Raw genomic sequence first — 15,423 nt, forward strand, 5'->3', positions numbered from 1 at the left:
AAGAGAAATGACAATGAGAATGTCCAGCTCAGGTTCGACCGCCTCACTGATATCACAAATGAGCTTCGCGCACTCGGCGCCACTGAGATCACCAAGAATGAAATTGTGAAGAAGCTACTGAGATCACTTGACAGCTCATTTGACACCTTGGCCTTGATGATCCAAGAACGCCCTGACTTTAGAGATCTCGATCCGTCTGACATACTTGAGAGGCTCAACACACATGAGTTCCAGCTGTCTGAGAAGAGAGATATCTATGGCCCCAACTATGGCTGATCCCGTGCTTTGAAGGCCAAAGTTGTTTCCTCATCTAAAGAAGAATCTGACTGCAGTTCCGATGATCCAGACATTGACAAAGAGCTAGCAATGCTTGTGAGAAATTTCTAGAAGTTCTCCCAGAAGAATCGCTTTGGAAAGTCTTCAAGATCCAGTTCCAAGAATGATGAGCGTTCCTCTCGTGACTAGAAGAAGAGAACATGCCACAAGTGCAAGAAACCAGGTCACTACATATCTGACTGTCCCCTATGGGAGAAGGAAGCAAAGAAAAAGAAGAAGAGCAAGGAATATGACTCTGACGACAAGAAGAAGAAGAAATCTTCAAAGTCTTCATCAAAGTCATCATCATACAAGAAGAGCTCATCTCGCAAGGCACGTGCTTTCATTGGGAAGGAAATGGATTCACAGGAGGAGTCTGCTTCTGAGGAGGCAGAGGTGGCAGAGTCCGAGGAGGAGTCTGATTCAGGTGTGGCAAGCGTGGCTCTAGCTTCGGCATTTGTCGCCAAGTCCATCTTCAACACTGAAGACAATGGTCACGCCGCCGACACTAGAAAGAATCGAATCCGCCGCTTGTTTTTCTAGCTATCAAATCCCTTGCCCAAAATAGGCCTTTCTGTAACCTGACCTTACGCTGAAAAACTGCACTTGTGCACTTTTTCTTCTATTTCGTGATTCCTTTCTTTCTGTCGCCATTTGAACTGAAGCCAATGATGAGGACGATGTTGGGAAACGTTGCATGGAAGACAAAAAATTTCTACGCACACGCAATGATCTATCCATGGAGATGCATAGCAATGAGGGGGAGAGTGTGTCTACGTACCCTCGTAGACCGTAAGCGGAAGCGTTTCACAACGCGGTTGATGTAGTCGAACTTCTTCGCGTTTCAACCGATCAAGTACCGAACGCACGGCACCTCCGCGTTCTGCACATGTTCAGCTCGGTGACTTCCCTCGCCTTCTTGATCCAGCAAGACGTCGAGGTAGTAGATGAGTTCCGGCAGCACGACAGCGTGGTGACGGTGATGGTGAAGAGATCTTCGCAGGCTTCACCTAAGCACTACGAAAATATGACCGGGGGTGTAAACGGTGGAGGGGGCGCCGCACACGGTTAGGCAATTGTCTGTTGTGTGCTAGGCGCCCCCTCCCACATATATATAGGTGGGAGGGAGGGAGGAGCAGCCAAAGGAGGCATCCAAGTAGGAGGAATCCTACTTGGGGTCCCTCCCAAGTCGCGCCCCCTTTCCTTATTTGAAGTGCGGGGAAAGGTAGGGGAGGGTGGCGCCCCCCCTTTCCTTTCTCCCATGAGAGGGAAAGGCAGGAGGGGCTAGCCCTCCCCCTTTTCCTTCCCTAGGTCTGGCCAAACAAGGGAGGGGGCGCACCAGCCCCCTTGTCGGCTGGTTTGTCCCCTCCTTTGGCCCATAAGGCCCATAACTTACCCGGGAGGTGCCCAGAACCCCTTCCGGTGACCCGATTCCTTCCCGGTATGTCCGGAAACACTTCCGGTGTCCAAATACCATCGTCCTATATATCAATCTTTACCTCTCAACCATTTCGAGACTCCTCGTCATGTCCGTGATCTCATCCGGGACTCCAACAACATTCGGTCACCAAAACATATAACTCATATAACATTATATCGTCAACGAACATTAAGCATGCAGACCCTACGGGTTCGAGAACTATGTAGACATGACCGAGACACCTCTCCGGTCAATAACCAATAGCGGAACTTGGATGCCCATATTGACTCCTACATATTCTACGAAGATCTTTATCGGTCGAACTGTTATGACAACATACACAATTCCCTTTGTCCGTCGGTATGTTACTTGCCCGAGATTCGATCGTTGGTATCTTCATACCTAGTTCAATCTCATTACCGGCAAGTCTCTTTACTCGTTCCGTAATACATCAACTCATAACTAACTCCTTAGTTATTTTCTTGCAAGCTTATGATGTGTATTACCGAGAGGGCCCAGAGACACCTCTCCGATACTCGGAGTGACAAATCCTAATCTCGATCTATGCCAACTCAACAAACACCTTCGGAGATACCTGTAGAGCATCTTTGTGATCACCCAGTTACATTGTGACGTTTGATAGCACACAAGGTATGCCTTCGGTATCCGGGAGTTGTATAATCTCATAGTCTAAGGAATATGTATTTGACATGAAGAAAGCAATAGCAATCAAATGAACAATCATTATGCTAAGCTAACGGATGGGTCTTGTCCATCACATCATTCTCTTAATGATGTGATCCCGTTATCAAATGACAACACATGTCTATGTTTAGGAAACCTTAACCATCTTTGATCAACGAGCTAGTCTAGTAGAGGCTTACTAGGGACACAATATTTGTTTATGTATTCACACATGTATTTAAGTTTCCGATCAATACAATTCTAGCATGAATAATAAACCTTTATCACAAATAAGGAAATATAAAATAACAACTTTATTATTGCCTCTAGGGCATATTTCCTTCAGACGACTCTGCTCCAACCTACTGCTTAATGGCACGAGGTGCCAAGGTAAACTCACGCGAAGCTTACTTTCAAACCTCTAGTGAAGATGACTCTGAATGTGAATCCAAACCCAGCTATAAGACTCTTGCTAAAATTGCAACTGAACAACAAACTGCTATGGAACACATTCAAAAATTGCTAGATAAAAGTGATGACCTATTGGACGAGGAAATGAATCGAACTCAGTCCTTAATCGAAGACATAAAAAATCTTTGTGTTAAGTATGAAGAACTTGAAAGTCGTCATGAAACCCTCTCAGCCACTCATGAGAAGCTTTCCTATGATTATCTTCAAAGGAAGCAAGATCTAGAGAAACTGAGAGCGTCTCACGAAGATCTTCAAAAAGAGAACGATTCACTACTCACTCAATAGATCAATTCCGCTCAGGAAGATTTTGTGCCACCTTGTTTAAAATGTCTTGATTGTGATAATGTTGTCTCTGTTGCTAAATGTTCTACTGCTTCTGAAGTTGCAATATCTTCAACTGTTGATGTGGTAACTAACACCTCTTCTGAGGATACCAGTGCTATTGCTGATGAGAATGCCAGGTTGAAGACATTATTTGAAACATGCATGTACAAAAGCCTCCAAGGGCAGAAACTATGTGATGTCCTCAAGAAATAGATTCTGAACCGAAACCCAAGGAAAGAGGATGTCGGTTTCGAGAGGAAAATGAATGTTGATGGTTCTTATTGGAAACCTAAGCTGTACCCCAAAACCACATGGGTTGCTGCAAAGGGCCCTTCAGTGGATCCATCTACCTTATCTGGCTTCACCTGTGCTAACCCTATTATCACTGATGAGTTATTTGACTCAAACTATAAACTGTTCAAGAATCAGAATGGTCAAGTGTTTGCCAGGTTTATTGGTACTAACTGCAGGAATGGGCCGCCTATGAACAAGATTCGGGTACCTAAAAGTTGTCTTGAGAAGCTTCCCGTGAATGTCATCATGACACCACTAGGGAAGAAGACAAACCCCAGACCAGAGGCTTCATACAGCCCAAAGGCTTCATATAGACAGAGGACCACACAAGGTCACCCTAACGCAAATGTTTTGCAGGGAAATTATCATCAGACTCATGAATATGAGCGTGTTTCATCTAACCGCTATGTTCATAGATCAAAGAACTTTTCTGCATATTCTTTTGAGTACTACTCACCTCCTGCAAAACTATTTGCGAGGGCTTCAAAGCCAAAGTTCTGAGATGCTGCACTTAGACTTATTGCTTCTAAGCCACCCCTTAAGATGTGTGTGGTTAAGAAGAATTAACTTCTCTTGCAGGGAAAGGTCTCCAGCCGGAAATCATTGACTTCTGAAGACAATGCTGGGGACCTAAAACATCTTGTGGGACGCAAGATTAAGTGCCCAAATGGTCTTACCATTTATTTCATCCCTGCATTTCTTGATGAGCATCTTATCTTACCATCAAAGAATCTTAACTTTGATAGTATGCTTGTTCGTCAAATGTTTATGCTTCACAATACTCTTGGTGAATCCTATCCCGCTAACTGCACTGTAGGGTACATCTCCGAAAGCTACTAAGTGGATTATGGATAGTGGATGCACTAACCATATGACTGGTGATCGAAGTCTTCTCATGGATTCAACCCTACGATCGTCTACTAAAAGCCACATCACTTTTGCTGACACTGGTAAAAGCAAGGTAGTGGGCCTAGGTAGAGTTGCTATCTCAAAGGATCAACACATGGATAAAGTGATGCTTGTTGAATACCTTGGATACAACTTAATGTCTGTCTCAATGCTTTGTGATCTTGACATGATTGTGATGTTTGGAAAATATCGTTGCCTTGTTCTTATGGCTTCTGACAAATCTCTAGTCTTCGAAGGTTATCGAAGAGGTGATCTGTATATGGTAGATTTCTCCACAGGACCACAGCTTGCCGTATGTCTTCTAGCAAAAGCTTTAGAGTGTTGGCTTTTTCATCGAAGGCTAGGACATGCGGGTATGAGGAACTTGCACACTCTCGTCAAGAAGAAGCATATTATTGGCCTCGAGGGAGTCAAGTTCAAGAAGGATCATCTATGTGGTGCTTGTGAAGCCGGGAAGATGACAAGGGCAAAACATCCCTCGAAGACAATCATGACGACTTCACGCCCCTTCGAGCTGCTACACATGAACTTATTTGGCCCTACTCACTACTCTACCCTTACTACCACTGCACATCTTTATGGCTTCATTATTGTTGATGATTATTCGAGATATACCTGGGTACACATAATTCTCTATAAGCCTGAAGTGCAGGATGTCTTTAGACGCTTTGCTAATCGTGCCATGACCAACTATGGCATCAAGATCAAGCACATCAGGAGTGACAATGGCACGGAATTCAAGAACACTGGCCTCGACACTTATCTTGATACACTGGGCATCACTCATGAGCTGTCAGCTCCATACACACCCCAGAAGAATGGCATCATGGAGCACAAGAACAGGACTCTCATTGAGATGGCTCGTACGATGCTTGATGAGTACAAGACTCCAAGAAAGTTCTAGCTTGAAGCCATTGATACTGCATGCCACATCACCAACATAGTTTATCTGCACAAGTTCTTCAAGAAGACCTCCTATGAACTACTCACTGGTAAGAAGCCAAATGTAAGCTATTTCAAAGTCTCCGGTGCTAGCTAGGTGCTGGATCAAGGATCCTCATCACACTTCCAAATTTGCACTGAAAGCACATGAAGGTTTTATGCTTGGTTACGGAAAGGATTCGCGCACCTACAGAGTCTTCAACCTCTTTCACTATAAAGTGGTTGAAACTATAGATGTGCGGTTCGACGAGACTAACGGCTCGCAAAGAGAGCACCTGCCAAATGTGCTAGATGAAGCATCTTTCGAGTGAATCTATCAAGCTAATGGGCACTGGAGAAATCATACACAGCGAGGAACAGGACTGAAGAGGAAATTGTCATCCCTGCCAATACTCAATGTGAAGACAACGCTGAGCCTGAAGACAATGCTGAAGATGAAGATAATAGCCAGCAACAACAAAGTCTTCGCCCTATTCATCCTCGTGTGGCCAATGAAGTTCAGATTGAGAAGATAATTGATAGCATCAATGCACCTGGTCCACCCACTCGATCAAGAGCTACGCAACTAGCAAATTTCAGTGGGCACTTTGCATTTGTCTCCATATCCGAACCCAAGAAAGTAGATGAAGCTTTTATGGAACCTGAATGGATTCAAGCCATGCAAGAAGAGCGTCATCAGTTCGAGCTCAACAATGTCTGCGAGCTTGTCAAACTTCCTCATCCACGCAAGCATAATATTATTGGCACCAAATGGATCTACCACAACAAACAAGATGAACATGGCCAAGTCATCAGAAACAAAGCTCATCTCGTTGCTCAAGGTTACACACAAGTAGAGGGAAATGACTTCGATGAAACCTTTGCTCCCGTGGCTAGGCTTGAAGCCATTCGCATACTACTAGCCTATGCTAACCACAAAAACATCCTTCTGTACCAAATGGATGTGAAGGGTGTCTTCCTCAACGGCAAAATCGAAGAAGAAGTGTATGTTGCTCAACCACCTAGTTTTGAAGATCCAAAGCGTCCTGATATGGTCTACAAACTCAACAAGGCACTGTACGGCCTCAAACAAGCACCACGCGCTTGGTATGACACACTCAAAGACTTCCTGAAGAGCAAAGGCTTCAAACCTGGTTCCCTAGATCCCACTCTCTTCATGAAGACATATGATGGAGAACTATTTGTATGCCAAATCTATGTGGATGACATTATCTTCGGCTGCACTGATAAGAGATACAGTGATGAGTTTGGGCATATGATGCAAGAGAAATATCAGATGTCCATGATGGGAGAGCTGAAATTCTTTCTTGGTCTTCAAATTCGTCAACAGAGAAATGCACTACAAAAAAATACACTTCCGTGATGATACGTGTTTGTCACAGTAGGTCACATTTTCTGCCATGCATGTACATCCATGACGATTTTATGACAGAATCAAGATATTCATACATGTGCTGTCATAGAAGTGTTCCATGACATTACCAAAATTATCATCACGGAAGTGTCCACTTCCATGATGATAAATGGCGCATCATGGAAGTGCTTTCGTTAAGGGTAACCAACACGTGGCATCCACCATAACGGGTCGCCGTTAAGCTATCGGGTCCGTTTTTGGATCCGATAACCCGTTAACAGCCCGGACCAATGGTGATTTTCCACGTGTAAAATTCTCAGTGGCCAGAGGAACCACATGCAGCTCACCGTTCGGACAGATGTCATCCCCTCATTGGACAGGAGGTGCCTATGATACGTTGACACATGGCACAACCCAACAGAGGCCCATACCGATGAAAAGACCGGCCCGTTTGACTTGGTCAAAAGGTAGCGGGCCGGCCCACAGAAAGCCTGTTAATGGCATGTTCATATATAGCCCATTTACGGCCCGCTAACTCACGACCCGTTACGGCCTCTACGAATTTGGCCCAGTAGCGTCATCTGGGCCGTCCAATATGATTCCGGCCCATGTATGGCCCATGACATCTTTCGGCCCATAGGAGGCCCTTTGTAACTCTGGGCCCATTAAAGGCCCGAGATGAAATTGGCCCATAATGAACAGTGTATCGCTTTATACCCATTAACGACCCATTATTCCATCGGCTGTTTCCAGTCCGTGTTAACTTTCGGCCTTCTAAGGGCCCATTTATGCTTGGGCTCATTTCTAGGATTCGATTACTTCCGGTCAGTTACTGGCCTGTTCTGCTTGTGGGCCAAATTCAGCCCGTGGTTACAGTCGGCCTGTCTGTGGCCCGTTAACCCGTTGGGCTGTTTTCATAGCATCATCAAATACGGCCTATTAACGGCCCGTTATGGTCAGGCCATAAAACAGACGATTTCCACTCTAGCTCGTTTAAGGCCCATTTTGCGGACCGTTATTGGTCCATGAATAGTATGGCTCATGTTTGGCGAAATGATTATACGACCCGTAGAAGGCCCATGGATCCTACGGCCCGTAGAAGGCCCATGGATCCTACGGCTCGTAGAAGGCCCATGGATCCTATGGCCCATAGAAGGCCCATGGATCGTACAACCCGTGGAGGGCCATGGTCACTACAGCAGGTATCAGGACCATGCATGGTTACAACAGTCCGTGTGTTGCCATGGTTATTGTGGCCTAGTTATAAAAATAGGTTATTGTTGCCACTAGAAAAACGCGGAAAAACAACTGCAGTGACTATAAGCGAACAACTAAACAAGACAATAAGGAAATAAATAAGCAAGCAACTAACGCTAGGCTATTACGGTTATTACACATATTACATCCACTGGGCATCAAAGTTCGCCACCAGTGCAAATATAGGGAACAAAGCAGCATATTACACACACTGGCCGTCTAAATTGGCCACCAGTGCAAATAAACGCGGCAGCAAAACAAGTCCATAACTGAGACAACTTCAGAAGAGCTCAAGAAACGTTATCCTGTGTATCCACCATGCTGGCAATAAGCTTAGCAAGCTTATTAGCTTTGTCCTGTTTGGCGCTAAAATCCTCCAACGCTTGTTGTTGCACCAGAAAGTATGCATCTGAATTCTCCAGGGACTTTCGTAGTCCTTCGGCTTCTTGTCACAGCACAGCTGATCGATGTCTTTCAGCTTGTAGTTGAAACTCAAGAAACCAAACTGATTCAGACAGTGAGTTTGAATAGCTTGTGCCAGCGGTAGTGGCCAGTAACTCGAACACTAAACCAAGACAGGACTTTGGGGTTGTCTCACTATCTTCAAGATAGTTTTCCTTAGCTGTTTTATCAGCTTTGTTGGAGACGAACAAGGATGTCTCACTATCCTGAACCTTATATGCATTACTTCCTTTACCATTGCTTAATAATGCACTCTTCCCCAATATTCTGTCAGCATTCTAAAAGAAGAAATAAGCAGACACATAACAGGTTTAGCATGTACTAGTATATGAAACTCATTTCAGTGAACCAATTCATTAGTAAGGTGGACAGGATGGAACTACCAAGTCTTCTATTGCCAAGTAGTACATAATAAAAGCATCAAACAAACATATATCTATGTCCTATGGTCACTGCATTGTCTTGCCAAATCAAAATAGAGACACAGTTCAAATCATATCAGTTCAAGACAAAGCAGCACTGGAAGAATACAAAGCGTGGGAAACTACACGGCACAACAAGATTTCAGATGGGTACCACGGGTTTACATGTACAACAACACTATTGGCTCTGTTGTGATGCTAGTAATGTGCATGACATGAGAAGTCAACTGTATACACAATTGAAATTGAAATCAACAGAGCTATTTATAAGAGCAAACCTGTTAAAGAAACATGCATAAACATACCTGTTGTGCCATTCGAGTTTCGATTGGATCCTTCAATTTAAAAATAAGTTTGTATGAGTAAGTACAGTGATACAAGAGCAAAGCAGTATGCACGATAGCAATGGAATCTTAAATGAGAACAATTGTTCTTCAGGTTTAAGCACTTGTTCTACATGAACAGAGTACAGTAAGACGCAAGCATATAGTACTTAAAAATAAAAAATGAGCTCATAGACCTTACCACATTCTTGGTTCGGGACCAGTACAGAACAAGGCGTTCCCAGTCACTGTCAGTAAATGTGTCTCAGGAGAACATAAGGGAATTTGATGAGTTTCTTTGCCAGTGAAGTACGTTTTCTTCAGGTAATTCCGATACTGCCACCAAGCACAAGTTACCTCATCCCGAGTTTCCAAATCGGTCCTTCTCTATAGAGAAAATGGGAAAATTTGCTTTATTATAACCATCATGGAGGTAGAATGTATGGGACAAAGCAAAGTAATTGCCATGAATAACATTACTTACACATAACTCCTGGATAAACACCTGCAACTGACATTTTCCTTCATCTTCAGTATAATATTTCCATGATGGGAAGATACACACATAGGATTTAACAACGTCAAATGCGATAGATGCTAAACTACGAATGGCTGGTTGTGCTTCCTCCACAGGAATAGGTGTACTTACTGGTGGAGTTGGGTTTTGCCGTCGTAGTAATGGCGCTTTGGGCACTGGAGCTGCCTTACTAACTGCTCTTGTTTGGGAGCTCTGTGGTGGAGATGGTGCTGTGTCAACAGTAACTTGGTTACTATCTGCTGGGCTTGGGGTTAGATTGGGTGAAGCTGGTTCTCTGTCCATCACAGTAGGGGTACAATCTGCAAGAGTCTGGGTTATGTGTGATAGGGCTGGTTCTCGTGCATGTACAACTGGGGTGCTATCTCCACCAAGAGGTAGCACTGTTTTATTTGAAGACCGTGTTTTTACTCCGCTAGATAGTGGCATCACTCGCTCCAATTCAAATGGCTGATAAACATGAACCATAGTTGAATGTACACACATTGTATGAGAGACAGATGAAATAGATAGTGCGGAAAAAAGAGGGCATGAAATAGTTGACATGTATATTGTTTAACTAAAAAGGATAGAATGACATAATTTCACATATATGATGTCTATCTAAACTGGATAGCATAGCATGACATAATTCAAAGATATGATGACTAACTAAACAGGATGGCATGAGATAATTATATGACACTAGTACGCGTCAGTCCCAAACAAACGGTTTTTAACCCCTTACCGCGATGACATTCGGAACCGTCGCCAAGTGAGTGTGGGCGATAGGGGGGGTCCTTCCCACACGACCCAGAAACTGTTCGGGATATGCCCTCCTGGCACACACGCTCGGCAAAATGAGGTCATGTGCGACTGACGAGCACTCAAATACAGAAATATGTACAGTAGTGCTCAAAAAAATACAATTATACAGGCGAAATCATTTCCGGTCGTAAGTACATCCCACACAGTCAGTCACCACTAAACGTTTCCGTTCGTATATACATCCCACACAGTCACTACAAGGAAAACGTTTGCGCAAGGTGGCGTAACGCAAACAGTTTTGAAGAGAATGTTGTGTGTGATTGTTCATTGATCCAACACGGTTTATTCCTAGAAACTGTGTGCGTTGCCTGAGATCATCGCCCATGGTGGTTTCTCATTAACCGTTTGCAATAGGAAAACCCAATTAGCAAGCTAATTGGCCAATTAGCGGGCTAATTGCCCTATTATTAATAATCCATTTACTAATCTAATTGACATTCATATTAAGCACATAATATATTCCATTTCCATATTAAGGAAGCAGGATTTCATAATTGGAATACATCAGAGTACAACATGATATAACTTCAGCACTCAGCTACCCCATTACACAACTGCACCAGCAGCAAGTTTCACATGCAACATCTAGAACCTTTCAAAATTAGCATCATAGACAGTACATAGAGAGATGCATCTCATATGGAAAACTCTTGAAGCGGAAGGCGAATATTGAGCCTTCATTCATGTTGAAGGTCTTTGCAACTTTAGGCCAGTGCCTATGGATGATTGACCGTCCATCCTCCGACCTCTTCAGGAACACTTCAATATTGAACCGTGGGTGTTGTATGAAAATGTCGGGGGAAACGACACCTATGGGATCACTGGAATCCCTTCTATGGTTGGCGGGCGCGGGGCCATGGAAAGAGCGGGATTGGGAGATCAATGCAGGGGGGGGGGATTATCCAGGTTTGGGGCGCAAGTGATGCGTAATACCCTACTCCTGCTGGTTTCTGTTTATCTGGTGTTCTTGGACTAGCTACAAGGCGTGGAGGGTCCAAAAAGTCCGAATCCTCCCTCAGTACACCACGGGCCTCCTTTTATAGGCAAAGGGGCTGCCGCAGTGGCACACAGGAGGTGGAAAGCTATACAGTGGTCGAGTCTATCCTCTGGCACCGTAGGACAAAACACATTTAATGCACTCCCGACGTGCCCCTCTTGCTTTATCGGGGACGGGAAGGAAGCTCGTCCAGCTGTCGCCGCCTCGCCTGGCTTCGACGCGTGTCCGAACTGACGAGGCGTGTAGTGCCACGCCGGCTGGCTGGCTGCTGAGTTGGCGCAGTGGCAGAGTCTTCATGAAGATCTGCATGCCATCACGCAGGTGCTTGCTGAGTTGGCCTAGAGGCCGCACGTCGCCACGCAGGTGCTCGCCTAGTTGATGGGCTGGCAGCTGCATGGGAACGATGGCGGAATCTCGGCAGATGTGGGCCTGGCTGCGGCCCCGCGGATGTCTTCGGCAAGAGTCTTGCCGGGGCCCCAGCAAGGGTCTTGCCGTGGTGTCGTGGGCGTCCCCGGCAAGGGGCTTGCCGGGGGTCTTGTGAGTATCCTTGGCAAGGATCTTGCCGAGGATCTTCGTCTTCTGGTTCTCATGTGATCTTGTGTGCTTCTGATCTTCACAAAGATCTGCATGCCACCATGGAGGTGTTGGGTACTATGGTAGGGTGCGTCGACTGCAAATTAAAATTTCCTACACGCAGAATAGCCAAGAACATGCTACGGGAGATGGATCACAGTTCGTTACCACTAGACGCGCAGTGCCGTGCAGCGGAAGAAGAGTTGGGGCAGCGCGTCCGCGTGGTTCATCTCCTCCTCGTCCGATCTCCCTCGAACAGCCGGTCGTTCGATCCCACGTACAAGTTCGCCGGAGCGGCGCAAGTGCACCGCCTCTAACGGTATCCGCGTGTGCGGGAGGAACGTCGTGCGTCGGACTGCTAGGTCCGATCACAGAACCGGCGGCGAGTGGAGGTGTCTATTCGCAACACATGCAAACCCTAGTGACAGCGCCGAAGCGATCAATCGCATGAGTGTGCCGCACCTCTACTTTATATAGGCGTCCGTCGCGGACTCAACACTTGGGCCTTGCACGGACCCTAAAGCCCACAAGTCTACTCGGCCACAATCCGAATACAGTTCGGATCACATCCGACTAGTGTCCTCGGATCCGACCTCGTAGGTTCCTTCCCTTAAGCGCGGGACCCCTTAGGTTCAAGTTGGCTTGGTCACAGTTCGGATCACCTCTGACCTGCACGGCTGGTAGCGGCCTCTAGCAAGGCGTGCCGACCACCAAGCAGACTATGAAGCTGGTTAGGCGAACCTGTACAACGTGTCACACTTCTGTTCCCTTTGCCACACGATATATGTTGTCGGGCTCAAGGCGAGACTGTCATCCTTGTGCTAGCCCGACCTCTTTCTCGTTCCAGTGATACCGACCACTATCCGGATTATCTCATAATCCTTGTCGCATGGCCATGCTTATCCTAGTCGGATCACACAAGGGGCCCAGAGTATATCTCTCCTGATCGGAGGGGCAAATCCCATCTTGCTCGACCATGTCTCGCAGCATGGGACTGGACAAACCCGAAACCTACCTTTGTAAGTACCAAGTCACGGAGTAGCGTTTGGTCGGCCCAAAGCAAGTCTGTCACCATCCCGAGTACATGCGTCAGCTCAGGTCTTAGGACATAGAACGTATGTTGCATTAGAGACTCACAGATGACATATCACTGCGTCTCATAGTTGGGTCTGTCCGACTCGGACCTTATCTCGACTCGGATTCGACTACATCGAATCCGACTAGACCTTTCCAAGTCCATATTATCCGGTTAGCATCCAATGCTTCATGGCTAGTGAGACCGAGCCATCGACCGTGTCATATGCTAGTCTAGTCGGCCGCGTGTCCACATAGCCCTTTCTACTAGGGACCCTTTTAGGACAGTCATCATACAATGCATAGTCCCACAAACAAGTCACGTCCGTGCTGATACACATCATTGATAATGTCCAAGGACTATCTTTATTCATAAACACATAGGAAATATCATCATACATGATTGCCTCTAGGGCATATCTCAAACAGGAGGTGCCTCCCGAGCCTTGGTTCCAATGTGGTTGATGGTGTTGGAACTCTTGGGCTCAAGGGTGGCGGCTCTGCTGGAGCCGGGCAAGTTGCCCCGGCAAGGCTCTTGCCGGGGCTGTGGAGGTCGCCCCGGCAAGGGCCTTGCCAGGGGAGTCCACCTCGCCCCTCTGCTCTTTGCGTTTCTGTCTTGGCGTTGGTCTGGTTGTCTTGTGGTTTTGCTTCCTCTGCCCCGCCAAGGGTAGCCAGGGGCGTGGGGCTGCGACTGCCCGCGCACAAGTAAAGGGGTGCAAAAAGCAACCCCTACTTTTGTACACCGACAGGAGCCCCCGGGCCACATATAAGCGCGGGGCGTTATTGGGCCAGGCCCAGAACGGTGTGCGGGCGCGCGGGCGCGTGTGCGATGGAGTTTTTACCACAGTAACTCCCTCGCTCGTTGCGCTTCCCCACGACCCGCGTTGAATGCGCAACATGGGGGTCGTGCGCGAAGTGACCTCAGCATGCTTGCGTCACTCCGCGGTTTCAATAGTAAAGAGGCGGTCCGCGTTCTTCTCACAAAAATAGAGGAAACCGTAGAGGCGCGGCTCACTTACTAAGTAGACTTGGGTCAAGGCCATCATGGCACCCACGCCCCACGATCACGGGGCTCGAAACAGCCGCTCCACTTGCCATCTGAGTTCTGGTTCGCCCGCCACGTGTCCTCCATGCGTCGGGAAGGGCAGGCGATGGACACAGAAGGCTTGGGATTTAATGCCGGGGTGGGGGGCCGGGCGCCGCTGATTGGGGCAGCGGGTCGGCCCCATCCCCTTGTGCCTCTGGCGGCTGGATTGGTCGATTGGGGCGGTCGCGTTCAGGCTCGTTTGTCCTCGTCCCTCTATATAAGGGGAGAGGGACAGCGCCTTCCCGCACCTATCTTCTCTCAATCTGATCTCTTTTCTTCTCTTCGTCATGGCGAGAGGGCATGGTCGGGGCCGTGCCCCTGCGGAGGTGACCAGGTCTTCCTCCTGCCAGAGGGCGGCGATGGTCAAAGAAGAGCCGGATGCCCAAGATGAAGGCCACGCTAGAGGCAGAGGCGCCGGTCGGGGCTGCGGTCGGCGAGGTGGTCGAGGCAGAGGCGGGTGTGGACGAGGGACACCCGCGTCGTCATCATCCCTGTCTCCATCTCCTCCTCCGTCTCCTCCTGCTTCATCGAGCAGCCACGTCGGGGATACGACACTGGAGTTCATCCTGCAACTGCGCGGGCCGCCGCGCAGCCGCCTCCGTCTTCCCGAAGCGTTTGCGAGGGTGCTGGAGATCGACCGGCCACCGAGGCTAAGGCTTCACATGGAGGGGTGTTGCCATGGCGACATGCGGGTGAACACAGGGTTCCCCGCCCCTCACGTGATGCTTCTTCGTCGGGGCTGGAAGACCTTTGCACGTGCCCATTGCTTGATGGATGGGCACGTCCTCTACTTCAAGCTAGCGGAGAGCAACCTGCTCTCCGTCAAGGTCTTCGGGCGCTCAGGACACAGGCTAGGGTGCTGTGCCGAGAGCTCGACCGATGGTGAAGGCTCCTCTTCCGGCGAGAGTGAAGAGGAGGACAGTGACAACGACGACGAGGGTAGCAGGTGGGAGGATGACGGGTCTGACTAGGCACCAGACACACCGTCCCTGGGCGACGCCGGCAGCACTGTCATCTGCATCGCCAGCTCCTTGAACTTCTCGAGGTCGCCTCCTTGGATGGTTGGCATGGGAAGGCCGGGGAAGACGAAGAAGGCGGGTGGCGGGCCGTCAAGTCGGAGTACGCGGGCACCGATGCCTTCGTCGCGTATTGCCGGCCCGCTGCCTCATCTTT

At 47.7% G+C, this 15,423-nt stretch overlaps 1 pseudogene; it reads left to right on the plus strand.

Moving 5' to 3' along the window:
* Nucleotides 1-15,221, plus strand: part of LOC141027240 (uncharacterized) — a 130,535-nt pseudogene extending 115,314 nt beyond the window's left edge.
* The last annotated feature ends 202 nt before the right edge of the window (nucleotides 15,222-15,423 follow it).

Source organism: Aegilops tauschii, chromosome 7, assembly GCF_002575655.3.
Source record: "Aegilops tauschii subsp. strangulata cultivar AL8/78 chromosome 7, Aet v6.0, whole genome shotgun sequence".
NCBI classification, from domain to species: Eukaryota; Viridiplantae; Streptophyta; class Magnoliopsida; order Poales; family Poaceae; genus Aegilops; species Aegilops tauschii.